The sequence below is a fragment of the Macaca mulatta genome, chromosome 7 (assembly GCF_049350105.2).
Source record: "Macaca mulatta isolate MMU2019108-1 chromosome 7, T2T-MMU8v2.0, whole genome shotgun sequence".
In the NCBI taxonomy this organism is placed as follows: domain Eukaryota; kingdom Metazoa; phylum Chordata; class Mammalia; order Primates; family Cercopithecidae; genus Macaca; species Macaca mulatta.
In genome coordinates this window covers 128,656,152-128,675,376 of record NC_133412.1, presented here as the reverse complement: position 1 = coordinate 128,675,376, position 19,225 = coordinate 128,656,152, and the positions used below count along the sequence as shown (strand labels likewise).

Below are 19,225 nucleotides of genomic sequence, written 5' to 3'. Positions count from 1 at the left end.
TACACCCTACTTCCCCAGAACATTTAGGCTGGTCATAAAGTTAAAAATGTGTAAGTAAGTACATAAGCATCATCAGTTATGGACAGCCTCTTGTATAAATTGCTGTTTAGCAATACACAAACTGCTTCAAAGATTTATGCTTATGGGTAGACATTCAATTATATCAATAAAACAGCACGTCCTGAAAATATGGGCACATTTTAAAACCTACTAAGATGATTCTGTTAACCACAACCGTCCCACAACATGACTGAGTAATAATAAGAATCTACTTTAAAAGCAAAAAAAAAAAAAAATTAATCAGCATAGTGAATGATTGATTCAACATAGCTCCTAGGGAACAGACCAGTCACCTGATTGAAGACTCCTTCATATAAGCCATCACCATTCTTTATAACATAAATGACTGCACCCTCCATAAATGACAGCTCATCACCCTTGTCTTTTGTATAATCATACACTGCAATGATGTTCTCAATATAATTATTGGAGGACCAAGCAATATCCTTATCTGCATATGAAACATTATACTGAACTACTGCAGCCTCCTCATCTTCATAATCCACTGGAGTGGGTGGTGGTGGAGGTGGAAAGTCATCAAACATGAGAACATTATCTGGTGGTGTCGGTGGTGGAGGAGTTGAACTATCCAATAATAGGGAGTGAAGGTGTAGGTATAGCAATGCGAATACTAACACTACTGCTTCCTCTGTTTTCTTGACTTGCCTTCCTCCACTACTTCCATTGTGTGCCTTGATTTCTGATTTAATGAAGCTGACCTGCCTGGATTATGATGACTTCCAAACCTAGCAGGATGCATCATATATATAGTTATTAGAAACAGTTGGGGGTTTAATGGGTTCCAGGGTTTTATAAGGAGTATTCTGTCCCAGTAATTCCTGGCCTCATATGGGAAGACTTGGTGGTTTTGGATAGAAGGATTTGTTCTTGGCAGTGTGCCAATTCTTTTTTTTTTTTTTTTTTTTTTTTGACAGAGTCTTGCTCTGTCACCCAGGCTGGAGTGCAGTGGCACGATCTCAGTTCACTATAACCTTCACCTCACGGGTTCAAGCAGTTCTCCTGCCTCAGCCCCCTGTGTAGCTGGTATTATAGGCACCTGCCACCACACCCAGCTAATTTTTTGTATTTTTAGTAGAGACAGGGTTTCACCATGTTGGCTAGGCTGGTCGCAAACTCCCGACCTCAGGTGATCCACCCGCCTCGGCCTCCCAAAGTGCTGGGATTACAGGCGTGAGCCACCGTGCCTGGCCAGCAGTGTGCCAATTCTTGCAGGCTGGTTATTGACATGCTTGACACCATGGCTCACATCATTCAGAACTGTGTAGGCAATGTGTATCCGAACATACCTTATAAGACGCTCCATATTTGCAGGCACTATTACTTTGTAAATTCTTGATGTAATTTTATGTGTTGTCCCAATACCAATCTCTCTTTGAGCCACTTTCTCTTTATTAATATCCACAGTCTGTGAGATATGATTGATGAAAGACTCCGTTCTTCAAAGTTGAAAGGCTTGGATGTTCAGCAACTGGAGTACATTGTTAGACACTGCAGTTTTTTGATAAGTAACACTAACTAGAGATCTTGTTATGTAGGCTTTGGTCTCTTCTAAAGCTTTTCTCTTGTCTTCACAGTAGTTTGCCACCTGGGTCAGGTTCTGGTAACTCTATCAGTGCCCTCTTGTGAGACAGGATCTCCTCCTCTAGTAACATCTGCAGCTCTGCCATTTTCCACCCTTCTGTATTGGTTCCTCTTTCACTAAAGAAACAGAGGCAGCAAGTTCTACTGAGGCTCCCAGCACCTCATAGCCTGGATCCAAACCACCTTGCCACCTGGTGTTGTCAATTTGTTAATATTTTGTTGAGGATTTTCGTATCTATGTTCATGAGAGATATATCTGTAGTTTTCTTGTAATGCCTTTGTCTGATTTTGGTAGTAAGATAAGTATGGCCTCACAGAACGAGTAAAGAAGTACTACTTCTGCTTCTATTTCTAGAAGAGATTGTAAATAATTAATGTAATTTCTTCCTTAAATGTTTGGTAAAGTTACCAGTGAACCCATCTGGGCTCTCTGTTTTGGAAGGTTATTAATTATTGATTCAATTTATGTAGTAGACACAAGCCTATTCAGATCATCTATTTCTTCTTGCGTGAGTTTTGGCAGATAGTGTCTTTCAAGAAATTGGTCCCTTTTTATCTAGGTTATCAAATTTCTGGATATAGAACTGTTCATAATATTCCTTTATCATCCATGTATTAATAGTATATATGGGACTTTCAGTCATGTACTCTTTCATTTCTGATATTAGTCATTTGTGTTCTCTCTCTATTTTTCTTAGCCTGGCTAGAGGCTTATTACTTTTGTTGACCTTTACAAAAAACTAGCTTTTGATTTTATTGACTTTCTCTCTTGACTTCCTGTTTTCAATTTCATTGACGACTGCTCAAATGTTTATTATTTCTTTTCTTCTGTTTACTTTGAATTTAATTTGTTCTTCTTTTTCTAGTTTCTTTAGGTGGAAGTTTAGATGATTGACTGTAGATTTTTCTTCTTTTCTAATGTATTTATTTAATGCTATAAGTTTCCTTCTAAGCACTACTTTCACTGCATCCCACAAATTTTGATAAGTTGTATTTTCCTTTTATTTAGTTCAAAAGATTTTTTAATTTTTCCTGAGATTCCTTTTTTGTCTTGTGTGTTATTTAGAATTGTTAAATCTCCAAGTATTTGGGGATTTTTCCAGCTATCTTTCTGTTATTGATTTCTAAGTTTAATTTCCTTGTGGTCTGAGAGGAGATATTGTATGATTTTTATTGTTTTTAGTTTGTTAAAAATTAAATGGGTCTGTCTTGGTGAATGTTCCATGGAAGCTTGAGAAGAATCTATAATCTCCTGTTATTGGATGAAGTAATCTACAGATACCAACTATATCCAGTTGATGAATGGTGCTGTTGAGTTCAACTATGTACTCACTGATTTTCTGTCTGCTGTATTTGTCCATTTCTGATACAGGGGTGTTAAAATCTCCAACTATAATGGTGGGTTCATCTATTTCTCCTTGCAATTCTATCAGTTTTCACTTTATGTATTTTGATGTCCTATTGTTAGGTGCATACATATTAAGGATTATTATGTCTTCTTGGAATACTGACCCTTTTATCATTACGTAAGTTGGTTCTTTTCTTTTCTTTGAGACAAAGTCTTGCTCTGTGGGCCAGGCTGGAGTGCAGTGGCATGATCTCTCACTGCAACCTCTGCCTCCCAGGTTCAAGCAATTCTCCTGCCTCAGCCTCCCGAGTAGCTGGGATTACAGGCATGCACCACCATGCCCAGCTAATTTTTAAATTTTTAGTAGAGACAGGGTTTCACCATGTTGGCCAGGCTGGTCTCACACTCCTGACCTCAGGTGATCCACCGGCCTCAGCCTCCCAAAGTACTGGGATTATAGGCATGAGCCACCACGCCCAGCCGGTTGGTGAATTTTTTTTTTCCTCTTAGTACTTTTAAATATTTCACTCCATTCTCTTCTAGTTTGCATGGTTACTGTGGAGAGGTCATATGTAATCCTTATCATTGTTCCTCGAAAGGCAGATTATTGTTTCTCCGGCTCTTTTCAAATTTTTCTTTGTCTTCATCTGAAATTTGAATATAATATGTCTAGTTGTAATTTTTTCTTTGGCATTTATCCTGCTTGATGTTCTCTGAGCTTCCTGGATCTGTGCTTTGGTGTCTGACATTAATTTGGGGAAATTCTCAGTCTTCATTGCTTCAAATATTGCTTCTGTTCCTTTCTTATCCTTCTGATATTCCCATTATGTATATGCTATGCTTTTTGTAGTAGTCCCACGGTTTTGAATATTGTGTTCTGATTTTTCAGTCTTTTTTCTCTCTGCTTTTCAGTTTTACAAGTTTCTATTGCAATATCCTCAAGCTCAGAGATTCTTTCCTTAGTCATATCCAATCTCTAATGAGCCCATCAAAGGCATACTTCATTTCTGTGACAGTCTTTTCGTATCTCTAGCATTCTTTTTTTAGAATATCCATCTCTCTGTTTATGTTGTCTATTCCATGTTGTCTGCTTTTATCATTGAAACCCTTAGCTTATCAATTATAGGTTTTCTTGGGGGAATTTGTATTATTTTAATTATTTTTATGTACAGAAAACTCAACAGTGTACATTTAACTCACTTTGGTGGCAAGTTCTTTAGCCTTTGCCTTTTCCATATGGGCAATGTGAGCCACAGACTTGGGACCCAGGGCCTTGCCTCCCCATTGATGGTGGATCTCACCAGATCTGTCATTGTAATTGGTCCTGATAGCTTCCACCAGCTTAGCCAAAGCCCCTTTGTTTTCCGAGTTAACCTGTGTGAAAGCAACATTGGTGTAGGTCTTCCTGTGGACTAGACATCCCAGCCTTGCCTTCCTTTGGATAATGCAGTAAGGGGCCTCCATTTTATGACACAGGGCAGGCAGGAAGACAAGCAGCTTGATGGGCTCCACATCCCGTGCAATCACCATGGGCTGAGCCTTCTTGTTCTCCACCAAGGTGGTGACGATGTTAATTCCTGCTTAAAGGACAGGTGGTCTCTTAGTGAGGATGCCCAGTTTGCCCGGAGCTTTCTTCTCAGCCAGGGCCAACAGCCTCTGCTGCTTCTGTTGCTTTGTCTCTGGGCCAACTTAAACAGCTGAGTAGCTGTTTGGCGTTCCAGGGCCTGGATGAACTGGTTAATCGCAAGAGGCACTTTCAGCCACTTATAGGGAATGGCTCTCTGCCCTCATATAGCGGGGCCATTTCACAAAACGGGTGAGGTCCCTTTCAGGCTGGATGTCCTGACCAATGCCAAAATTCTTAGGCTTTTTCTCAAACAGGGGATTCACCACTTTCTTGGCCTCCTGCTTCTTTATGACAGAGGGGGCCAGAGCCACCTTTTTGCCCTTGGCCTTCTTTTCAGCATCTTGGGTGGCAGGAGGAGAGAGCAATTACAGTTTTTTAAATTCCAAATCAGATAATTCCAACATTCCTGCCATATCTGAGTCTGGTTCTGATGCTCATCCAGTCTCTTCAAACAACGTTTTTTGCCTTTTAAGCTTTTGTTAAAGGTGAACATGGTGTACTGGGTCAAAAAAAAAAAAAGTAAAATAAATAGCATTTTAGTAATGCAGTGGTAAGGTGTCAAGGGAGAGGAAGTGTTCTATAGCCCTGCAGTTAGGTCTCAGTTTTTATTGTTTTCTTTCTCTCTTTCTTTCTTTCTTTCTTTCTTTCTCTTTTTTTTGAGACAGAGTCTTGCTCTGTCGCCCAGACTGGAGTACAGTGGCACAATCTCAGCTCACTGCAACCTCTGCCTCCCTGGTTCAAGCAATTCTCCTGCCTCAACTTCCCGAGTGGCTGGGATTGTAGGCATGCACCACCATGCCTGGCTAATTTTTGTATTTTTAGTAGAGACAGGGTTTCACCATGTCGGCCAGGCTAGTCTCAAACTCCTGACCTCTGATGATCTGCCCGCTGAGCCTCCCAAAGTGCTAGGATTACAGTGTGAGCCACTGCACCCAGCCTAGTCTCAGTCTTTTGTTGAACCAGTGCCTCTGCACTGTGAACTTCACGCGTGCTTTTCAGGTGTTTTTCCTCTTAGGTGAGCCAAGATAGAGGAGGCTGGAGTTGGGTCTTTCACTTCCCCCAGGTAGGTGAGGGCATGATAAAGCACCGGCAAGTAGGGCTCTGGTAAAATAGTTTCTCCTGAGGAAGGCCTTGTTAGGAAGAAGCAAACGCTCTGGTGTGTTTCAAAATGGTTCCTTTTTCCCCTCCCGCTGCCAGAAGCACAATATTTATGATCTAATATGATATGTCTAGTTGCAATGTTTTTGGCATTCATCTTGCTTGATTTTGAGCTTCCTGGATCTGTGGTTTGGTATTAATTTGGGGGAAATTCTCAGTCATTATTGCTTCAAATATTGCTTCTGTTTCTTTATTATCCCATAATATTATCCAATATTTATTGTGAGGACCTGGTAGACTTCCCAGAAATAAAACTCACAAAAATGTGCCCCAACTCGACTGGGTCTCCCTGGAATTTTTAACTCTCAGAGCTGCCCACACTGAGCCTCTATTAATTCATCAATTACAGTTCAGTTATCCTGCCGCTGGTTCCGCAGAGGTTTCTGCTCCAGTAAGTTGTGATTCTGCTCTTGCCTGTCTGTCTCTCCAGTCTTTGAGGCAGCAGTTTGCCCTGTGATCTCAGTCTCTGACAGATCTAAGAAGAGCGCTCGATTTTTCAGTTTGTTCAGCTTTTTACCTATTGTAAGGCCAGAGTGGTAACTTCTGAGCTTCTTACATGCCAGGTGGGAAACCAGAAGTCCTAACCAGAATTTTTTAAAAATTCACGCATTGTATGTAATTTATCTAAAATTGACATGTATTACTTATATAGTAAAGAAAAAGGTTCGTTTTTGCTTTTGTTTTTCCTGCTTAACATATGCAGTTTCTTCCTCAGTAAAGCTCAAGTCTAAGGCTTCTGAGGCTAGATTCCACATAAGCAGCAAACAGGATTTGGGAAATACTATTCTACTATAGACCATGCTTTATCATAATGGCTTTTAAATTTGCATTTGTTGCCTCATGACCACAAAATGGCTGTTGTGATTTCAGATATTATATCTCAATTCAAGGTAAGAAGAGAGGAAAAGCAGCATAAGCCCTGTCTGTCCTTTTCACTAGGAAGACAGAAAATCCTTAACAAATCTTGCTTCAGTCTGGTTGACCAGACCTATGTTTCAGGGATGCTCCTAGCTACAAGAGGCTAGGGAAAGAAGGCTCTGAATGGAAATGTGGTGGGCAGGCAAGAAAGGTATTGAGAATGACTGCTGGGTTAGACAATCCAACGTAACTTTAGAATATTTGAAAATGGTATTAACCTTTCCTTCGCATTATTGATCATTCCTTCTGCACAGACAAGAATCAGACATTGACTAAGCTTGTGAGTTTAATGTAACCCTGCTGACTCATAGTGTTTATTCAAAACCAATACCTTGATATTATCAACTGAGTCAGGACTAAGCAAAACTATTTTTAATAAAACAATTTAAAGTTCTAGCAGGAGAAAACACGATTGTTTTAATCTCTATCAACCCCACTTTCCCACCTTATTAATTATACTTTTGGAAGATCTGGATAAGCCTACTCAATCTTCAAGTCTCATTAAATATTTCCTCTTTATTGAGTCCTTCCCTAGACCATAAATCAGTTTAAGAACTCCCTGCTTTATGTTCTCATAGGCCTCTGTTCTTCCCTTACCACAATACTAATGCTTTATTTCAATTCCTGATTAGAGTTCTGCCTACCTGACTAAAAACTAAAGTTCATTGACGTCAAGGATCATCTTCCCTGTTCACTGCTGATATGTAGTATAGACTGTCAATAAATGTTTATTGAATGAATGAATGATTGCATCCCCCTTCCAACACCACCAAAAACTTCAAGATCTCTATTATCCTATAATTGCCACACAGGGTCAAATTAGGACATCAAAACTACTCAGAATAGTTAAAGCAGAGGGAATTTACCTCACTGAATTGATAACACAGGAGATAAAAGATGCTGAGACTGGATCTCAGCATCTGAGACTACCTGAGAAGACTACCTGAGAATGGATGGTACCCCAGATGGGCAGAACAACAGCAAGAAGCTCTTAGGACCCTTGGGTTGGAGGGACAACAGGAAAAACCAGTATTACCACAACCCCAGGGGGTCACAAATGTACAGCAGAAGTCCCAGTACAGTGTGGTTCACCTGGGTCCCCTATTTAGAGTCTCACAAGGTCAAAATCAAGATGTTGGCAGGGCTGCATTCCTTTCTGAAGGCTCTAGGTATAAATCTGCTTCCAAGCCCGTTCCGGTTGTTGGCAAATTCAGCTCCATGATAATGTAAGACTGTGGTCCCAGTTTCCTTTGTGTGGTGCCAAATAGGAGTGACTTTCAACCTCTAGAGGCTGCCCACATTCCTTGGTTCATGCCTCCCTTCATCTTCAGAGCCAGCAATGGCAGATCAAGTCTTTCTCATGCTTCCAATTTCCCAGACGTCCCCTCTGCCTTATCTCTCCTGCTCCCGGCCAGAGAACTCCTCTTTTAAGGGCTCATGTGATTAGAGTGAGTCCACACGGCTAATTCACAATAGTCTTCCCATCTCATAACCTTAATCACATCTACAAAGTCCCTTTTGCCAGGCAATGTATGGACATCTTTGAGGAACCATTATGCTGGCTATAACAGCCTCCCATTAGTCAAACCCAGCTCGATTTCAGCTGGTACAAGGGGCTGAGAAACAGGCCTGCAGAGCAGGAGAAGAGTGAGGAATAGATCTGAGGACAAGCAGGCTCAGAATCACTACATTCTAAGATGACACCATGTTTTTTCTTCTCAAACTTGGACTGGCCTAACAGATAATTGGTCCGATTTCAACTTGTCAAAGATAATGAATTAATCCCAATTACTATAAAAACAAACAAACAAAACCCACAGTGGTAACATACCCTGCAATTATATTAATTCAAATATAAGGCAGTTGTCAATTGGCTTCCATTATCTGCCTACCCCTGATTCTCAAACAAAGGTCAGCTAAAATTATTATTTTCTGCAGAGGAATATGAAAATGAGGCCTAGGCCAGGGAGGGAAAACGCATACAATTCCAATCTCAAGAAGTGCAGAGTGTGAAGTGAGTCGCTGAGTCCACAGTGTATTCTTGGCCCAGTTTCTCTGGATTAAGCCATCAAGATGAAAGCCAACTAACCCAGAGATTCCTGGAATCATTGTTGCTGTCCCAGAAGACTCAGCCAGCCACAGGACCCAGAGTTGTCCCCAGAAATATTTATGTCAATAAACTGCTGCCATATGATATCAAACTCTAGCAGGGACCAGGATAGATTGGATAGCAGAGTCAAACTCCTAAAATTATCCAGGGCAATCAAGGAACAACTCTACCTTGTTGTAACGTTGTACCCTAAATAGTTTTATTAACCCCAAAATAACAAGACTGCATTTTGTACTGCTTAAGTTTTTGGACCACACAAGTTTCAGAGATGGTATTTACAGTATTTCAAAACTCAAACGATTATTTTTGGTAATCATCCTCCAACATTTAACTTGCTTCTCATTAACAAACCTGCATGGCAACAATGCCTAAAAGGGTTACTTCAACATTGAATTTTGTGAAAGCAACAAAAGAACTGTTGACAATAACAGAACTAGTACATGGAATGAGAACACTACATTCAAGCATAATGAATACTATAGATGACCAATGTTGCAAGGAGGAGTTCTGCCAGAAACACTAATTCCCCTCTCAGTGAAAAAACCTTTAGTGAGGTTGATGTGACTGAGAATAGGCTCTACTCTGGTCCGCATTACATTTTGTACTGTCCAAACTCTGCTATGCCTTTCCTCTCAGGTCTGCATGCAATAGGATGTCACTTTCTTGCATCCTTGACCTTTAGCAGAAATTATCAGTCTTTGGTTGTTTAAAATTCACCTTGCCGGGTGCAATGACTCACACCTGTAATCTCAGCACTTTGGGAGGCTGAGGCAGGCAGATCACAAAGTCAAGAGATCGAGACCATCCTGGCCAACATGGTGAAACCCCATCTCTACTAAAAATACAAAAATTAGCTGGGCATGGTGGCACGTGCCTGTAGTCCCAGCTACTCAGGTGCCTGAGGCAGGAGAATTGCTTGAACCCGGGAAGCAGAGGTACAGTGAGCCGAGAACGCGCCACTGCACTCCAGCCTGGCGACAGAGCGAGACTCCATCTCAAAAATAAATAAATAAAATTCACCTTAAGGACAGTTCTTAAAGAAGTTTGCTCCTTTCAGTACACCCTACAAATGCAGACTCCTGTTACCAAGTGCCCTGGAAATGAGGCTTCTCTCTCTTCTCATGGCCCAGGAGCTTTCTCCTCTCTCTCATATGAACTCTTTGTATTCTCTCTCCAGTGGTCTATAAAGAGATGCTCTCAGTTCCACTCTTTTGTGTTGCATCTATTTGTCAGCCACCAAAGAAAGGGTTAATTTCTCCTTTGGTAGAAAGAGAAATGTTCTGATTGAGGTCTGAGCTGAAAACCAGTGCCTCTTAGGGCAGGAACCTGTGTTACATGATCTTTGAAGTTTAACACTTTAACATTTTTCCTGGCTGCTAAAGCTTGAGCTGTTTTTTAAATTTTATTTTAAAGTATACATACAGTAATATTTACTCTTTCTGCTGTACAGTTTTATGAGTTTTGACAAGTACATAGAGTGTATAAACCACCATCACAATCAACATTCAAAACAGTTCTGTTGGCCAAGCGCGGTGGCGCACCTGAAGGCAGGTGGATCACCAGAGGTCAGAAGTTTGAGACCAGCCTGGCCAACATGGAGAAACACTCTCTGTACTAAAAATACAAAAAATATCCAGGTATGGTGGCGGGCACCTGTAATCCCAGCTACTTGGGAGGCTGAGGCAGAAGAATCACTTGAATCCAGGAAGTAGAGTTTGCAGTGAGCCGAGACTGTGCCACAGCACTCCAGCCTAGGTGACAGAGCGAGACTCTGTCTTAAAAAAAAAAAACAAAACAAAAACAGTTCTGTCATCCTAAAAATCTTCTTTAGACTGCTCCTTCATAATCAACCTTAACTCCAGTAACCACGGATCTGTTCTTGATTCCTGTAGTTTTGCCTTTACAAGGATGTTATAGAAATGAAATCATACAGTGTATAGCCTTTTGAGTGTGTTTCTTTCACTAAGCATAATGCATCAGAGATTCATTCATGTTGTTGCATATATCAAGAATTGGTTCCTTTTTTATCACTGAATAGTATTCCATTGTGTGGGGCATTAGTTTCTTATGGCTGCTATAAGAAATTACCACATTGATAGCTTAAAGCAACAGAAATTTATTCTCTCACAGTTCTGGAGGACAGAAGTCCAAAATCAGTATTACTGGACTAAAATCAAGGTGTTGGCAGGGCCTCTGGAAATTTTAAGGGGTAATATGTTCCTGGCCAGCTACTGATGGCTGCCAGCATTCCTTGGCTTATGGCCACATCACTCCAATCTTTGCCTCTCTGGTCATAGTGCCTCCTCTTCCGTCTGTCTAGAGTCAAATGTCCCCTTAACTTCCATTTATAAAGATACATGAAATCTCCCCATGCCAGGATCCTTATCTTAATCACATTTGCAGTCCTTTTTTTTTTCTTTTTCTTTGCCATATAAGGTTACATTCACAGGTTCCAGGTATCAGGATATGATATTATCTGAGGGGTCATTATTCAGCCTTCCACGTGAATATGCCAGAGATTATTTATTCATTCACCCATTGAAGGACATTTGGGTTGTTTCCGGGTTGGGATAATTTATGAATAAAGCTGCTACAAGTATTTGCATAAAGGTTTTTGTTTTAAGTTTTCATCTCTCTTGGGTAAATACCTGAGAGTGAGACTGCTGGGATAAATAGTAGCATAGTTCAACTTTATAAGAAACTGTCAGACTGATTTCCAAAGTGGTTGTACCGTTTTGCATTTTCACCAGCAGTATTTGAGAGGTCCAGTTCCTCCACAACCTTGTCAACAGTTGACTGCCAGTTTTTCTGACTGTAGTCATTCTAGTAAGGATGTAGTGGTATTTCTCTGTGGTTTGGTTTTACTTTGCATTCCCCTAATGACTAGTAAGGTTGAGCATTTTTATTCTGTGTTGAAATTTTAATGTTGCATCATTTCATTCCCTCTCTCACTTGACTATATTTTCTCTTAGCTCTCCAAATGTGCTTTAGTAATTGTTTAGAATTAATTAGCCACTTAATAGGTAAAAATCTTATAATTATTAGCTTCTCATGAAGTTAAAACTACTGAGTAACTTTCACTGTAGAGGAAAATTTTTTTTTTTAACCTTGCACCTCCAGCTCAAAGGAAGGAATTCTGTCAAGATGAGTCATCATGGTATTCACAAAATATATACAAGATGCATGGTTACCGTGAGGTGATTAGTAAGATTGGTTAAGAGTATGTCTATAATGTACATGTGTTATTTTTCATCTTTATGCATCTTTTTGGATTAATACTCTATGTGTACCAAAATAATATGGGGAATCTTCCCTTCAAAAATCTGGGTGGAATACAATATTTCTAACTCAGTTTAAGTCCATATAACTAGATCTTTAGGGCATGCATGGGCCTGAAGTTCAACAAACCAGATTTGCTTAGAAGCAATTTTCTTAACCAATGAAATGCTGCCTCTGAAGCTGCCAGAAACTCTGAATATCATCAGGTCTACTGAGGCACTTGGAGAGTAATAAACCATTTGAATAAGAATCCACCTACTGTTGAATGCCAAAACTCTCTCAGGCTAGTTGGTGCATAAAATATGCCTCTATGTTTCCAATAGCTCCAGGATAAATGTCCTGTGCCAGAGAAATAGAACAGGCAAGGCAAAAACCTCTGGAGGCTTACAAGATAGGAGAAGTGACAATCTTAGCACAAAAGGCTCAAGTATAGAATATTATTCTTTTAAAAAATATTATTAGAATATTTTTATTAACAAAAAATAGTAGTAGAAATGGTGTGCCAGTACACTTGTGGCATATATGTTAATCAAAAATAGTAACTATCTTTTATGGCATGTTTATACTACTGTGCCAACCCTAATATAAGTAGTTGACATAAATTAAGTCATTTAAACCTTACAACTAACCCAACAGTAGGTACTATTTTTATTTCCATTTATGGATGAAGAAACCAAGAAACAAAGAGTTGAAATGACTTTTCCAAGGTCCCAGTGGAGCATCACACAGAGGCAGACAGGCCCCACCAAGGCAGATGGCAACTGCTGTCCAGGAACTGTTGCTGCATCTCCTACACCCAACCAATGACCAGACTGATCATGGAGCTTTTCAAAATTCTGATTCCTAGGCCCTGCCCCCAGGATACTGGTTCAGTCAGCCTGAATTCTGCATTGCTTTTGTAGATTTCCCAGGTGATTCTGAGCATTAGCTGGGTGGCCAATATCAGGTTGGTTTCCCATTGGTGAGTTGGCAATGTTTTTTTGCTGGTGGATCATTAAGTTCCTTCAGACCACATAATACTCCACATCATAGGCAATGGGGCAGGTTACTACTTTAAAAATTTCTAATACAATGTGTAAAAGTCAGGATTAGTATTTTACTTACATATGATACTTCTCGGACCTGAGCTCATCTTCCATTAAAACGTATTTTAGCCAGGTGCTGTGGTTCACCCCCATAATTCCAGCACTTGGGAGGCCAAGGCAGGAAGGTCACTTGAGGCCGGAAGTTCAACCAGCCTGGACAACATAGCAAGACTCCATCTCTACAAAAAATTTAAAAATCAGCCAGGCATGGTAGTTTGTGCCTGTAGTCCCAGCCACTCAGGGGGCTGAGGTGAGAGGATCACTTGAGCCCAGGAGTCCAAAGCTGCAGCAAGCTATGACAGCACCACTGCACTCCAGCCTGGACAACAGAGCGAGACCCTGTCTCTTTAAAAAACAAAAACAAGCAAAACAAAACATTTTAATTGTTGTGCATAGTATATATGTGCATTTTTGTTAAATTAAGACTTATAATCTCATAATTATCATGGTTTTCCCCACATGCTGGTGATGACAAATTTCTATTTCTGTCCCAGACCTTGAACCCCCAGCCTAAAAATCATATTGCATATTGGATGTTTCTTCCTGGAAGAATGTCAAACTGAACAAGTCTGAAACCAGTCTTTGTGCATCACAGCCTAGCCAAACCTGTTACTTCTCGTGTATTCCCTTTCTTGATGATTGGCTTGTCCACCCACTCAGCCACACCAGCCAAAATGCTGGGAGTCATTTGGATTCCACTGCCTCCCCCACTTCCCATGACCTGACAGCCCACCTGCTTCCCACGACCTCCCCTTCCTGCTGCCACTGCCCCAGATCACGCCACTTCTTGGAGGACAACGCGGGGTCTATCTCCCAGCTCCCTATCTTGGGCTGCACTGCTTCCAGAGTGCTTGCTTTCTTTTCTTTCTTTCTCTCTGTTCTTTCGCTTTTGGGTCTAAGCTTCACTTTTTAAAAATGACACAATCTGTTTCAAATATATAGTTGAGTATAGAGAATAATAAACAATTGTGTTCTAGTTTTATCAACATCTCTACGTTATGTTTGCCAATTTATTTAAAGAAATATATATACATTTATGTATTTAATGTATATTTCAACTACCAGAGGTCACTGGTTTGAATCCAGCTCCACTACTTACTACATATGTATTAATACATATTATATATAAATATAGGTATTGAAACCCACCTTGACTAGCTCGTCCCCTAGTTCCTGAGTCCCCCTTTCCCAAGGCAGTCTCATGAATTTGCTATTATCAATCTCACATATGTTAATATTTTCTCTAGATATTTATATGTTCATAAACAATTCAAAGTGCTGCTTTGTAGGTTTTTAAACTTTACTAAAACAACATCATACTGCATGTATGCTCTGCAGCCTGCTTCCTTCACTCAATTTTGTTTTTTCTTCTTTTTGCCACATGTTGCCCTAATTCATTCATGTTAACTACCATATGGTATTCTATTATGGCTCTATACTACAATTTATTTATTTATTCTCTGTGGAAGAACATTTAGGGTTTTTTGCTAATACAAACAGTGGAGCATTGCTGTTTTTGAACAGATGTTTGAGAGTTTCTCCAGGCTAAATTCTCAGGAGCAGGATTACTTTCCTGGTCTCCCGAGACAGAGAGACAAATAGTTTCCTCCCTCCTTTTCTCTAATCCGCACTGCTGCCAGAACAATTTTTCTGAAATGCCCATCTGATCCTGTCACTCTCCTGCTTAAGTGCTTTTCATGGAACAAACCTGCCATTCCTCAATAGGACACACGGGGCCTGTGCTCTGGGCCCTGCTGCTTCTCCAGTCTTCTCTCCCCTCTCCACCCCACCCCTCACCCAGTGCTCCACCAACTGCTCCCTGCGTCCCTAACAGGCCTCAGGGGTCCTGTCTCCCAAACCCTTGCACCGTCTTCTCTCTTTCCGGGACTACCCTACCCTCACTCATCACCTCCAGCCTTCATACCAGGAAATACCTAATTGACAGGGTAGGGTCTTGCTCTGTTGCCCAGGCCGGAGTGCAATGGCGCAATTACAGCTCATTGCAGCCTCGACCTCCCAGACTCGGGTGATCCTCCCACCTCAGCCTCCTAAGTAGCTGGAACCATGGTTGTGGGCCATGACACCTGGCTAATTTTTTAAATTATTTGTAGAGACAGGGTCTCCTATGTTGCCCAGACTGGCCTCCAACTCCTGGACTCAAGCACTAATTGTTTTCTGAGAGTCATGTTTTCACGGACTTTTCCTCAACTGCTAGAGGTCACTGGTTTGAACCCAGCTCTACTACTTACTAACTCAGGCACGTCTGTAAATTTCTCTGAGCTCAGTTTCTTCATCTATAAAATAAGGAAAATAATAGCACTTACCACATGTCCCTATTATATGGGTTAAATCTGATGATCAACACTGACTTTGATTATTGAATTTGATTGTTGATACAGGCACCCTTTATATAGTGCCTGACAATAAATGTTAGCTCTTGTCTATTCATCCATGAAAGCATTTTATTAAAATTACGTTGTTTTGTTGTTGTTAGCTACTTCTTTTTATTTCCCTCCCTCTACTAGCAGTAGGTCTTTCAAAGTCTAGAACCATGTTTAATTCACTTTATTAACACCACAGTCTCTGGCAAAGAAAAGGCACATAGTAAATGTTGAGTGAATAAATGAATGGTTCCTGGGCTCTCAGAACTGCTAGTTTATTATTTTTTAAAATTTATTTATTTTTCAGACGGAGTCTCGCTCTGTCGCCCGGGCTGGAGTGCAGTGGTACGATCTCGGCTCACTGCAACCTCCGCCTCCCGGGTTCAAGCTATTCTCCTGACTCAGTCTCCTGAGTAGCTGGGATTACAGACATGCACCACCACACCCAGCTAATTTTTGTCTTTTTAGTAGAGACAGGGTTTTGCCATGTTGACCAGACTGGTCTCAAACTCCTGACCCCAGGCGATCCACCTGCCTGGGCCTCCCAAAGTCCTGGGAGAACAGGCGTGAGCCACCGTGCCTGGGCTGAACTGCTAGTTTGTTTTCTTTTTTAAAGGATTTAATCTTTTCTTATAGATGGTATCATATTTCCACAGAAAAATGCAACTTCTAGTGACATGATTTTTGTTTCCCTTTTACCAGCAAAGCTTTCTTACAGTGGTTTTATTTCTTTAGGTTGATAATGATTTCTGTAAGCCTATTAGTAAATAGTGTTAAAAGTATTTACTTTGCCACTTGGTTGTTGCCTACAGAAAAGATAAACTTAAAAACAAAAAGGCCTAGCGCGGTAGTTCACACTGTAATCCCAGCACTTTGGGAGGCCAAGGCGGGCAGAGTGCCTGAGCTCAGCAGTTGGAGACCAGCCTGGGCAACACAGTGATATCCTGTCTCTACTAAAATACAAAAAATTAGCCGAGTGCCGCGCACCTGTAATCCCAGTTACTCAGGAGGCTGAGGCAGGAGAATCGTTTGAATCTGGGAGGCGAAGGTTACAGTGAGCCAAAATAGTACCACTGCACTCCAGCCTGGGTGACACAGCAAGACTCCCTCTTAAAAATAAATAAATAAAATAAATAAATAAAAAAAATAAAGCTTTACAGCTGATATGGTTTTGTTGCCTACTTACACCCTTATTGAGGTATAAATTCATACCTAGAACTGTAATGAAAAGGCAGGGGCAATTTCTGAAAACTGAAGGTCTGTTAATGTAGATTTACCAGTAGAAAAAGCAAATAGAAATGCTTCTGACCGGCGGGCGCGGTGGCTCAAGCCTGTAATCCCAGCACTTTGGGAGGCCGAGACTGGCGGATCACGAGGTCAGGAGATGGAGACCATCCTGGCTAACATGGTGAAACCCCGTCTCTACTAAAATATACAAAAAACTAGCCGGGCGTGGTGGCGGGCGCCTGTAGTCCCAGCTACTCGGGAGGCTGAGGCAGGAGAATGGCGTAAACCCGGGAGGCGGAGCTTGCAGTGAGCTGAGATCCGGCCACTGCACTCCAGCTTGGGCGACAGAGCGAGACTCCATCTCAAGAAAAAAAAAAAAAAAAAAAAAAAAAGAAATGCTTCTGACCTAGAGGGAGAGTAATTGGAAAGGAGAGATGAGGCTAGAAAGATGACATTCTTTTAGCCTTCCGCCTTTGTCTCAATCTTCCTCAGTACCTGGAAACCAGGGACCAAACCCCCAGACTGGGTCTTGCAGGGCTCCTCAAACATTCTGCACCATCAACCAGACTGGATTCTCCCTTTGGCTCCTGCCCAGGTACCCTGCCCTGTCTCCCTGCAGCACAGTGGCTCCCTGCAGCACAGTGGCCTTCTCTGAACCCTGAAACTACTACAGCTAGCTTCCCTCTTCAAGCTCTCTGCATCCCCCACTCCCACCTCCAGCACAGTCCTGCCTAACAACGAGAGCTGTCCTGAAGCAGATGCCACTCTGCACTGGGTCTTCTGGGACTAATGATACCCAAACATGCTTGAGCGTGCTGGCTGCTCGGGCATTGCACCCTGGATCACTATACTCTTGCCAAGCCAGCCCCTGAGGCAAGAGTGGTGTCCCAGTAGGGGACTACTCCTAGTTTTCAGGACCACGCTGAAGCTCAGCTTCCCCTCCCCACTGGCCCCAGGCAGCCAAATCTCAGCACTTTCAAGCCTGGATACCGTTCAATTCCCACCATTGTCACTTCTTATCTGTCACACTTTTTCTGTTTTCTCCTTTCTTGCCTTTTTTTTTGAACTGACTGAGTTCCCTCTGTTTCTGCCTCCATTTCCTTAATCCAAAGGAATAAAGAACAGATACATAGATATATAGATATAGATATATCTGTTTTAAATAGAAACCCATCAAAACAATACAAATACCTTAGATAGCTTAGTTTTATAGTTAATATTGTTCGAATTGACCCACATACATTTCTATTTCTTTGCTTATGATTCCTTCTTATATCTCAGACCTCTGATCTGGAGCTATATTTCATTTGTGCCAATGATATCCTTTAGAATTCCCTTTGGTACAGGACTTTTGGTAGTAAGCTCATATAGTTTCTGTTTATATTAAAATGTATTTTTTCCTTCATTCTTGAAAAATCGTTTCACAAGATATACAATTTTAGATCGACAGTTATTTTTTCTGCTGAGAATTTAGCCATCAATCATCCTTTGTAAGTAATCTGTCCTTTGTTCTGGGTGCTTTTCATATCTCCTCTCTGTTATTATTGCTCTTCAATTTCACAGGTTGAAAGTCACACCCTATGATGTGGATTTCTTTTTATTGATGCTACTTGGGATATATCAGACATCCTGAATTTGAGGATTGGTGTTTTTCATCACTTCTGGAAAATTCTCAGCCATTAACTTTTCAAATATTGGCTCAGCTTTATTTCCTCTCTTCTTTCCTTTTGGAAATCCCATTAGGCATATGTTAGATCTTTTCACTTTACGTTTCTTACCATCTCTTTCATATTTTCCATATTCCTGTCTTTCATTGCTGCCCCCTGCTTAATTTTTTCAGCTCCAGCTTTCAGTTTCTCTTCTGCAGTATGAAGTTGAATTTTTAATTTCATTTTTTTTTTATTTCTAGAAGTTTTAACTTCTTTGTGTTTTAAGTAAGGATATAATAGAATAGAGCAGGCTAGAATAGGATCCATAGCTGATAATACCAATATGTGAAATATTTATAGGTTTGGTGCTATAGTCTGTTGTTTCTGCTGGCTCTTGATCATGGTGCTTTGCTTCCTGTGTTTTGTTTTGTTGTAATTTTGTTTGTTTTACAATACATTTATACTGCTTGGAATCTCTTCAGTGGAAATTCTTTCAGATTTGGGTTAAAAGTAGGTTTCTTGAAAGAATATTTATATTTGCTTCTTCCAGGTACTTCATTCACTTAGCAGCCAGGATCACTTTAAAAAATTGACTTGAGGTTTTCAGGACATGTAGGTGGTATTAATTTAGGCTGAAAAGGCCAGGCGCAGTGGTTCATGCCTGTAATCCCAGCACTTTCGGAGGCCGAGGTGGGCAGATCACTTGAGGTCAGGAGTTCGAGACCAGCCTGGCCAACATGGTGAAACCCCATCTCTACCAAAAATATAAGAAATTAGCCAG

General features: G+C 40.9%; 1 pseudogene; it reads right to left on the bottom strand.

The window, feature by feature from the left end:
• Positions 1-296: 296 nt before the first annotated feature.
• On the bottom strand, positions 297-1,835 carry LOC100426961 (abl interactor 1-like; annotated as a pseudogene).
• Between the last annotated feature and the right edge of the window lie 17,390 nt (positions 1,836-19,225).